This window comes from Bombina bombina, chromosome 4, assembly GCF_027579735.1.
Source record: "Bombina bombina isolate aBomBom1 chromosome 4, aBomBom1.pri, whole genome shotgun sequence".
In the NCBI taxonomy this organism is placed as follows: Eukaryota; Metazoa; Chordata; class Amphibia; order Anura; family Bombinatoridae; genus Bombina; species Bombina bombina.
This window is the reverse complement of record NC_069502.1, coordinates 978,132,139-978,143,645: the sequence shown is the minus strand read 5'-3', so window position 1 is coordinate 978,143,645 and position 11,507 is coordinate 978,132,139.

The window sequence follows — 11,507 nt, the reverse complement described above, 5'->3', positions numbered from 1 at the left end:
AACAGTTAATGGTCATATTTTCAAATTAAAATAGTTTATATATTTGTAACATTTGACTTATTATATTAATCACACCTACAATACTTGTCAATATTGGTAACATATTGATAGGTTACTAATAATAACAATCCTTTGGAAAATATCAACTGATTTATCTACAAAAATATCCATAGCTCTTAACAGTGTTACTCTGTAGAAAATAGATAGGACTGTCCTGTGACTTCATGAAATGTAATGGTATACAATATACAAATCAGTAATCAAAGTTGCATGCTTCTGAGATGAATTGACCTAACCTGCTATTTTTTAATAATGTGAGTATAAAGTATTAAAAATATCACGCTGAGCAATGTTGTCTTGGTAAATGCATACAAGCTCTGGGGTAATGAATCTTTAGAGAGGTGGGTAGCAAAGTTTGTAATACAACACATGTTTCTGTGTTTTTAGCTCAGTATGTTAGAATAGGGTGGGGGGCTGATGAAGGGAGATTCCCCTGCTGAAATATAGGATTAGGAATATTCCAAAAGAAAAGGAGATAAACCGGGTAGTGTGAACTGTCTTTCCAAGCAATAGGCTAAAGCAGAATTACAGCTTGTAAAAATAGGTCTCCATCAGTATCCAGGGAGACAGATCTTCTTGGGTGTTCCAGCTTGCAAGTACCAGCCATAATTAGTCTTCCTATCAAGTTTTAAATACCCATCAACACGTGCAGTTTTGTATTTAAAGGTATTATTGCACTGAAAATACTGTAGTTGCTGTCAAAAAACAGCAATGAGTCATGTAAAAATACATATCAGCTGTACTTATGTAGCTATGCATTCATTTTAGCCTCAAATATGTTTTTAGTTGTTGTTTTTTACTGCAAATTAACCAAGTTAATAAAATATTGTCACATGCAGATTTTGGTTACATATTTGGTCAAGGTAGTTTTTTTGTTCTATCTGATTTGTATCTTTGGTTTGGTGGGAAGAATTATGATGATTTAAATAGGAAACACCCACTGCTTGGTCACACATGATAACAATTTCTCAAATGCTCCTTATTTTGGCTGCTATCTGAAAACCTTCATAAAGTATAATAAAAAAACTGACGCAAATATAGCGTCAGATTTATTAAATGAGCAATCACAGAGCTGTGAATCAAAATGGATCTTTTTTTACTTTTTTTTACTTTAATAAACCTATATTTTTCAAAGCAATATTATTCACTATGCATGCTAGTAATATCAATAATTTACATCAGGAGTATCAAGCTCATTGTATCTGGGGGCTACTGGACAAGTGTTCCTTTTTAAACCGATTAAACTAAGTGCTCCAAAACTTAATATACTAAGAATTTAAAGTAAAGTTTACCCAAGTAGTAGTGCATAGTGGGAGTTGTAGCTCTCAATACACAGTTGTCTATATTTATCTTGTGAGTGCCAAGCGATAGTGATCATTCTGGAACTGGTGTAACAAAGTAAAAAAGTAGAACATCAACTAGTTTACGCCTCTTAGAACCCTACAAAAAAAAGAAAACTGACAACCCAAATTCATGGTTTACCTATATTAAACAAGGGAGGACCAGATGAAACTATCTTGAGGGCCACATATGGCCCTGGGGCAAGTACTTTGAGACCACTGTTTTACATAAATGATTTTGTGACACACACAAATATAATCAATATAATATAATGTTAAACTCTGTTATTTTTCAAGTAAAAGAGCAAAAGTCACAGTGTTACATGTATGCATCTAACATGGACCCAAATAAAGGGACATTCTAGTGAAAAAAAAATCAAAATGCTTTCATTAAAGGGATATTAAACGTTTAACACTAAATAAATGCCAGATAGAATGATGTATTCAGAGCAAAGATTAGCTTGAGAGTGCTGCAAATCTATGGGTGCCACAATGTTGTCACTTAGGTTTCCTGCTCAGCTGAGACTAGGGACAGTTATACATTTATCACCATGGCCTGCAACTAATAACTTTGGGGAATATATACAGTATACTTTGAACAAGAATTGGAAAATCCACAATTTTCTAAATTAGATTATAGGAAAATGGGGAAAAAATAAATGATTGAAAGTATATTGGATAGTTTTTTTTTATTACTTATAAGTAAATATTTCACATTACAATCTCAATGTGTCTAATGTTCCTTTAAAATATTTTAAACAATGGAAAAGTATTAAAAAAAAAAAGTATAGTCACATTTGTACTCCTGTTTCACTCTAGGGGCCACATTCTAAAAACTTCTCTGGGTCAAACGTGGCTTTCTACACCAACAATAACAGGGGCTACCCTCAGGAATTCTAGAAAAAAAGTGTCTGTCTCTGTGAGTTGCAAGATATCTCTCATAGAAAGTAATGGTTCTCACTGGAAAAGTTAACTTAGCAAGGGAGAGCGAAGTTAGCAAGGAGCAGGGGGCACACATTAAAAATAGAAATATCACAGTTAATATAAATCAGGTCACTTTGCTTTTAGTGTATAGTATCTTACCAGTCTTGTCTATTTTGTATGCATGTTTTTTCTATGAGGGTTATTAGTATTTTTAAACAATGTCACCACCTTTTATTTTGCGTGAAAAAGCAGTGAGATCTCCAGATAAAAAATGTTTAAAGAATACACTAAACCTGGAGGAGAAATCAGAGATCTTTATATAATCAGGCAATAGATGAGGATATAGCTGGGTGAGCAAATTTGAAGCAGGCATACATGTGTGTGTTCCAGTCACTACGGAGCTGTTCCAGTACTGCACCTTTTGAGCGCTTGCTTAACACTTTTGAAGGCCTAACATGAACAGTAAGAGTAGGGTATGTCTTTTAAAAGGGACTGTAATTTTAAACAACTTTCCAATTTACTTTTATCACCAATTTTGCTTTGTTCCTTTGGTATTCTTAGTTGAAAGCTAAACCTAGGAAGTTCATATGCTAATTTCTTAGACCTCTAATCTGAATGCATTTTGACCACTAGAGGGCATTAGTTCATGTGTTTCATATAGATAACATTGAGCTCATGCACGTGAAGTTACCCTGGAGTGAGCACTGATTGGCTAAAATGCAAGTCTGTCAAAATAACTGAAATAAGGGGGCAGTTTGCAGAAGCATAGATACAAGGTAATCACAAAAGAAAAAAAGTGTATTTCTATAACAGTGTTGGTTATGCAAAACTGGGGAATGGGTAAAAAAGGGATTATCTATCTTTTTAAACAATAACAATTCTGGTGTTGACTGTCCCTTAAATTAAAATGCTTTAACAAACTAGAGAATTTTATTTTTACACTAACATGTCTAAATCTTGGAGAAAAAAATCCCCAAGTTGCCTGTTCTGTAAAAACTAGTCAGTTATCAAGTCTCCTTTTTAAACCGATTTACATAGCCAAGTTGGGGTCAAGATGGTTGTTAAATAAAAAGGGCAGGTATGCTATTAGAAATATAGCACATTAGTTATCCAAAACTAACCAACTCACAACTGACTTGACAAATCCAGCCATCTTGGAAGCTAAAGTTAATGGTTTCAAGTCATACTGTACCTGGTACCTGGTGACTTGCTATATTTAGGGCTTAAAAACCTAATTACTTTAAGATTTATGTGCAAAATAGCTTATAATGCATATTTGTGTCAAACTAGAATGTGTCTGCTATAACAAATACATTTTTGTTGAGATCCATTCAAATTTGATACAAATATTAATGAGCAATGCCACTGAGTGTTAACGTTAAAGCAGACCCACTGCTGTCTAACATATACATTCATTCTTTGGCTGCTAGGGGCTATAGGTAAAAATTAAACATTTATTTTATTACCGACTGAAAAGTTGGTTAGATTAAAAACATTAATTTCATTTTATTTTGAATCCCTTAGGAAATCAGACAAACATGGCTGTCTCAAAGCTCTTGGATATATTTTTTAAATTTTTGTTAAAGGGATGGTGTACTGTTAAATTGGTTACCACTTAATGGCCTAGATTTGGAGTTTGGCGGTAGGCCGTGAAAACCAGCGTGGATTTTTATAACTCCGGTATTTAGAGTCGTTTCTGAAGTGAGCGTTAGACATCTAACGACAAAACTCCAGCCGCAGGAAAAAAGTCAGTAGTTAAGAGCTTTCTGGGCTAACGCCGGTTTATAAAGCTCTTAACTACTGTGCTCTAAAGTACACTAACACCCATAAACTACCTATGTACCCCTAAACCGAGGTCCCCCCACATCGCCGACACTCGAAAATTTTTTTAACCCCTAATCTGCCGACCGCCACCTACGTTATACTTATGTACCCCTAATCTGCTGCCCCTAACACCGCCGACCCCTGTATTATATTTATTAACCCCTAACCTGCCCCCCACAACGTCGCCTCCACCTGCCTACACTTATTAACCCCTAATCTGCCGACCGCAAAGCGCCGCCACCCTACATTATCCTTATGTACCCCTGTTCTGATCAGCCAATAGAATGCAAGCTCAATCTGATTGGCTGATTGGATCAGCCAATCGGATTGAACTTGATTCTGATTGGCTGATTCCATCAGCCAATCAGAATATTCCTACCTTTAATTCCGATTGGCTGATAGAAACCTATCAGCCAATCGGAATTCGAGGGACGCCATCTTGGATAACGTCATTTAAAGGAACCGTCATTCGTCATTCAGTCGTCGGCCAGGATGGATGTTCCGCGGTGGAGGTCTTCAGGATGCTGCCGCTTTGCTCCGGATGGATGCCGCTTGGATGAAGACTTCAATCGGATGGAAGACCTCTTCTGCCCCGCTTGGATGAAGACTTCAGCCAGATCATGGACCTCTTCAGCCCCCCGCTTGGGCTTGGATCAGGACATCGGAGGAGCTCTTCTGGACGGATCGGTGTGATACCCGGTGAGGTGAAGACAAGGTAGGATGATCTTCAGGGGCTTAGTGTTAGGTTTATTTAAGGGGGGTTTGGGTTAGATTAGGGGTATGTGGGGTGGTGGGTTGTAATGTTGGGGGGCTTGGGTATTGTATGTTTTTTTTACAGGCAAAAGAGCTGTATTTCTTGGGGCATGCCCCGCAAAGGGCCCTGTTCAGGGCTGGTAAGGTAAAAGAGCTTTGAACTTTAGTAATTTAGAATAGGGTAGGGCATTTTTTTATTTTGGGGGGGCTTTGTTATTTTATTAGGGGGCTTAGAGTAGGTGTAATTAGTTTAAAATTGTTGTAATATTTTTCTTATGTTTGTAAATATTTTTTTATTTTTTGTAACTTAGTTCTTTTTTATTTTTTGTACTTTAGCTAGTTTATTTAATTGTATTTATTTGTAGCAATTGTATTTAATTAATTTATTGATAGTGTAGTGTTAGGTTAATTGTAGGTAATTGTAGGTAGTTTATTTAATTAATTTATTGATAGTCTAGTGTTAGGTTTATTTGTAACTTAGGTTAGGATTTCTTTTACAGGTAAATTTGTAATTATTTTAACTATTTTAGCTATTAAATAGTTCTTAACTATTTAATAGCTATTGTACCTGGTTAAAATAAATACAAAGTTACCTGTAAAATAAATATAAATCCTAAAATAGCTATAATACAATTATAATTTATATTGTAGCTATATTAGGATTTATTTTACAGGTAAGTATTTAGCTTTAAATAGGAATAATTTATTTAATAAGAGTTAATTAATTTCGATTTAAATTATATTTAACTTAGGGGGGTGTTAGTGTTAGGGTTAGACTTAGCTTTAGGGGTTAATACATTTATTAGAATAGCGGTGAGCTCCGGTCGGCAGATTAGGGGTTAATGTTTGAAGTTAGGTGTCGGCGATGTTAGGGAGGGCAGATTAGGGTTAATACTATTTATGATAGGGTTAGTGAGGCGGATTAGGGGTTAATAACTTTATTATAGTAGCGCTCAGGTCCGGTCGGCAGATTAGGGGTTAATAAGTGTAGGCAGGTGGAGGCGACGTTGTGGGGGGCAGATTAGGGGTTAATAAATATAATATAGGGGTCGGCGATGGTTAGGGCAGCAGATTAGGGGTACATAGGGATAATGTAAGTAGCGGCGGTTTACGGAGCGGAAGATTAGGGGTTAATAATAATATGCAGGGGTCAGCGATAGCGGGGGCGGCAGATTAGGGGTTAATAAGTGTAAGGTTAGGGGTGTTTAGACTCGGGGTACATGTTAGAGTGTTAAGTGCAGACGTAGGAAGGGTTACCGCATAGCAAACAATGGGGCTGCGTTAGGAGCTGAACGCGGCTTTTTTGCAGGTGTTTGTTTTTTTTTCAGCTCAAACAGCCCCATTGTTTCCTATGGGGGAATCGTGCACGAGCACGTTTTTGAGGCTGGCCGCGTCCGTAAGCAACTCTGGTATCGAGAGTTGAAGCTGCGTTAAAAATGCTCTACGCTCCTTTTTTGGAGCCTAACGCAGCCTTTATGTGGACTCTCAATACCAGAGTTATTTTTATGGTGCGGCCAGAAAAAAGCCGGCGTTAGTTTTTCGGGTCGTTACCGACAAAACTCCAAATCTAGCCGAATGTGTTTTCAATGACTTGTTATACCAACAGCAGATTATAAAATGTATGAGAAATTGTATCCTTTAGGTTTATCTTTGCATATGAAATATCTGGTTTGTTCTTTGACACCACAACACATTAAAATGGATTGCACTTTCAGGGAAATCAAATCTCCTTATTTTATCACTTTCTATACACACAAATGCTTCCATATCTAATCTTTTCCATGGAAATGAGAGCTCTCTGCTATGTAAAAGTTCGAAATGGTGAACAAAGTACACAGGGAGAACCTGGTTTATGTTTAAACTTTAATATTACGCCTTATACAAATCAAATTGTGCTGTTTTCAGTGCACTTTACCTTAAAATCACTGTTATTTTAGTATACATAGGTTTTGAATATTTTGCTAAAATCTCACCACTTTTTAATTTGTGAGAAAAAAAAAGTGAGATATGTAGGGAGAAAATGTTTACAGAATTATTCTGGGATTTGAGAGAGAATTTTAAATATGCCCATGGAATGCCCATTTTACAAAAAAAAAAAAAAAAAAGTTATGCTTTGTATTTTGTACTTATAAGTACAAATTTATATGTGTTTTTGCGTATCCAGGGTAATTAAATTATGATTTATACTGTGCATATATAATACTATTTATTCCTGTAAAATTTGAATACAAATTTTACCTTTTTGATAGAATATGATTTTGGTGAACAATTTTGTTACAATTTTTAGAGCATCTTAGCAATACAATTGATTTCCTGAGTATTTTTGTGTGAATGGTTCAATTATTCATTTTGTATGATGTTAAAATTATGATTTTCATTATGCGCTTACGTAATGTACGCATCTCCTTCTCATAGGAAAATGCAGTATACGTCCCCTTAGCGAGACACCCTGTTTTCATGGTAAAAAGTAACTTTATAACATTCCACCAGGGATATAGAAATACTGGTGAGTATTCATAACGAATCTCACCAGCCCAGAGAGCCTTATAGAATTGGGCTCCCAGAGTTAAATTAACATTTTATTACTTATTTCTCCTACACCCCCCCCCCCGGGAGTGTAATTTATTCTGCTGACTTTGTTTACATAGCTTTTCTATTACCAATATTTAAGTATATTGAAGTATGGACATTTTCAGTATAGGTGGGTATACAACCAGCAAAATTAACTATTTCAAATGCCAAAATAAATGTAAACTCCTTCAGCCAACTGTTTCCAGCAAATGTGTTTAGAAAAAGTTGTCTGGACAGCTAGCTTTTACAGGAATGGCCCAAAAGTTAGTTTAGTTTTAAAACAAGTAAACTTTTTGAGAATATGTCAACTTAAAACCATATTGAAAAGGCCAAGTTTGACCAACTTCTGCCATCTTTTTCCCTCTGCTATCTTTAAAAAAATGTTTGAACAGTTGGCTTATTATAAATAGAACCATCATTTGTCCACACCCAGCATAATGCTAGGACTATTTTCATAGTGATATTATTAATATTTTCAGTTTTCCTTTATAATTTAGTATTATATATACTGTATATTGGTGTGTGTGTAACAGTGGTATGCATTCTCTTGAGTGATGAATCACACTTAGCTATTTGGCAGCCTGATGGCAAAATCTGGGTGTGGCAAATGTCAGAACGCTACCTACCAGAATGCATTGAGCCTAATTTAAAATTTGGTGGAGAAGACATAATGGTCTTGTGCTCTGTTTCATGGTTTGGCTAGGCCCCTGAGTCCAAGTGAATGGTCATCTTAATGCTGCAGGATACAAAACATCTTGCACAATTGGTTGCTTCCAACTTTGCGGCAACAGTTTGGGGAAGGCCCTGTTCCAGCTTGACTGTACCCCTGTGTGTCCTGCTGCACAGAGCCCTGACCTCAACCCCACTGAAAACCTTTGGGAATAAAAGGAATGCCAATTTTGAGTGAGACCTTCTTGTCCAACATTAGTGCCTGATCTTACAAATGCTTTCTTGGCTGAAATTACACAAATTCCCACAGACGCACTCCAAAATGTTGTGAAAAGCCTCTCTGAAAGAATGGCTGCTGTTAGATCCACAAAAGGGGAAGGGCAACTCAATATTAGTGCAAAGCTCATATACAGTAGGTATGATGGCCAGGTGTCCACATACATTTGGCAATATAGTGTGTATAAATAATGTTGGTTTTAATACCGTGACTATAACAAGTCTAAGGTGTAAAATTTTGAGCAGGTTCAGCTGTAAATCATAAATAATATGGAAACGTATGTATACTCTTAATGTAATTTTTTTATACTGATTGTAAATTATACTGGTAGAAATCCTGAAATCTTGATTTCCATAATCCAGAATTATTCTGAAATCCTGACCTTTTCATTAATACCTAAAAAAATAAATATAATTATGAAATATTTCAATTTTTACCCACCAATATTATCTGCCTGTGTCTTGGTGATATGGCACTATTTATAACAAATGACACAAACCTTACTTTAGATGACATGTATAAACTGTATTATGAAATGGAAATATTGCCTAAATGAAGTAATATATTGTTGTTTACATGTGGTACAATCCAAGTTGTCCCATTTTACAGATGCAAATACACAAATATTTCAAATTACAAACTATTCTGAAATCCAAATTTTTTCCAGTCCAAGGCAGTTTGAATAAAGTGGTTGTACCTGTATTAACATACATTTTATTAAAGGGAAAGTCTACTTGATTTTTGAATTGTTTAAAAAGATAGATAAAGCCTTTACAACCCATTCCCCAGCTTTGCACCACCACGATTGTTATATTAATATACTTTATAACCTCTAAACCCCTAAATATCTGCCTGTTTCTAAGTCCCTGCAAGCCGCCTCTTATCTCATTGCATTTTATTAGCTTTTCACAGCCAGACAGTGATAGTTCATGTGTACCATTTAGATAACATTGTGCTCACTCCTGTGAAGTTATGCATGAACCAACACTAATTGACTAAAATGAATGCCCCTTTTAAAAAAATATGCATTTTAAACAGACTGCTCATCCAACTATTTTTAGTTATAATTTTTAAAAATAAAGAACACAAGCTATAAAGTACTTTTTAACCACATTTGTACTGTTTCAAGCAATGTTTTAAACCTGCTTTGCGTTGTTTTTAATATATATATACATATATATATATATATATATATATTTAATTTCTAACCAATTTGATTGCATTTTTTCATATGTGAAGTCATTTTATAAGTCAGTCAAACTTGGTTGTTAAATTTTAGTAAAGATGACCAATTAGATTTGAGTTTTTACAGCACAATTTACAAGACAGTCAGTGATTTACAAGTCAATCAATGTTTGTTTCATTGTTAAAAAAGTAAACTTGTGAGAATCAGTTGACAAACCAACTTGAATTTTGACTACTGTTGACTTTTGTAATGGCTTCTTTAAAAACAAATGTGACTGGATTTTCAACTTTTTATATCTAAACCCTTCTTAGAAAATGTAGAAACATCTGTTCCAAATTAAATATTCTTCATAAATCAAGCTTTCACCGCTATTTAAAGCATCACTGACAAACATATTCTCCATTTTAGGATAAAAGCAGTCAAGATTTCATCAATATTTGAATTAAACACTGATGATGATGTTGACTATTTCTAGTACTTTTAGAGGTAGGGGCTTATTCTTTAATGTTAACCATAAAACAAAGTACCCCAATAGATCATTAAAATTAACAGACCATGTTAACTCATTTTATTTAATTGTCAAAAGCTGGACATTTCTTATCCTCAAAGGAGAAGTCAGAAAAAAAGTCTGATTGCTCATTCTATTTGAATAACCATATTTACACTTTTCATTCTTCTCTTATTTGATATGTTTATAGATAGATTTATATTTGAAGATAAATACAAACACATGCTACTGTCATAGTAGAGAATGTGCTGACTGAATACATATTTAATTAAAGTTGGGAAAAATAGCCAACGTGGCAAAAAATCTTAATGTCAGCTGTTCTATAAAGGAAAGTCAGTTGTAACCTTATTTTTACAACTGGGCCACACAGCTTAATCCTGTTCATGTTGACCTCTACCCAAGCATTAACTTGTAAACAGGTTGTCCACTAACTTTATGGATAAAGTCAGTGATTTCAAGTCACATGCTTTTTATCTACCAGCTTGCTAGATTTTGCTCCCAATAACATAACTATATCACGTTTCCTGTGGGATGAAATTTAACTAATACATGTGTCAATTTTCAATTGGTCAGTTGTGTCAATTAAAACATTGAAAAGAAAGTCAATATATTAAATTTAAAATGTTACAATACTAAATCAAAAAAACAAACCAGAACAATATTAAATTAAAACTTTGAGCAATTTAATATGTATTTTTTCTGCTGTGTTCTAGCAACTAAGTTTGTTTACAAAGTCAATTTCATATTTCCAGATGACTTTTTTTACAAGCCTATTGGGAGGTTACAATAGAACTCAGTGCTTTATTTTCAAGAATCAATCTTTTGTTGTGTTCCAGCCTATAAATACAGATATTAAAGGGTCATGAAACACAAAAATGTTCTTTCATGATTTAGATAAAGTATATCATTCTAGACAACTTTTAAATTTACTTCTATTATCTATTTTGCTTTATTCAATTTGTTAAAGGAGCAGCAATGTACTGCTGGGAGCTGGCTGGACACATCCAATGAGCCAATGACAAGAGGAGTATATTTGCAGCCACCAATTATCTCCCAGTAGTGCATTGCTGCTCCTGAGCCTACCTAGGTGTGGGTTTTCAACAAAGGATACAAAGAGAACAAGCAAATTAGATAATACACTGGAAAGTTGTTTAAAACTGCATGCTCTATCTGAATCACAAAAGTTTAATTTTGGGTTTACTGTCCCTATAAGATTATTCTGTTGGCTGACTTTTGAGGGTGCTAAAATTTCTCATCTCCAGACCTTGCTTACACCTAACAGTTTAGATAGCTTAATGCAGGAAAATCTGGTATTTTCTAGAAGCTGAAGTTTGGAAAAATGATGAAATACAATGACTGTCTTGTTTGATTTTTACCCATATATTTAATATCAAT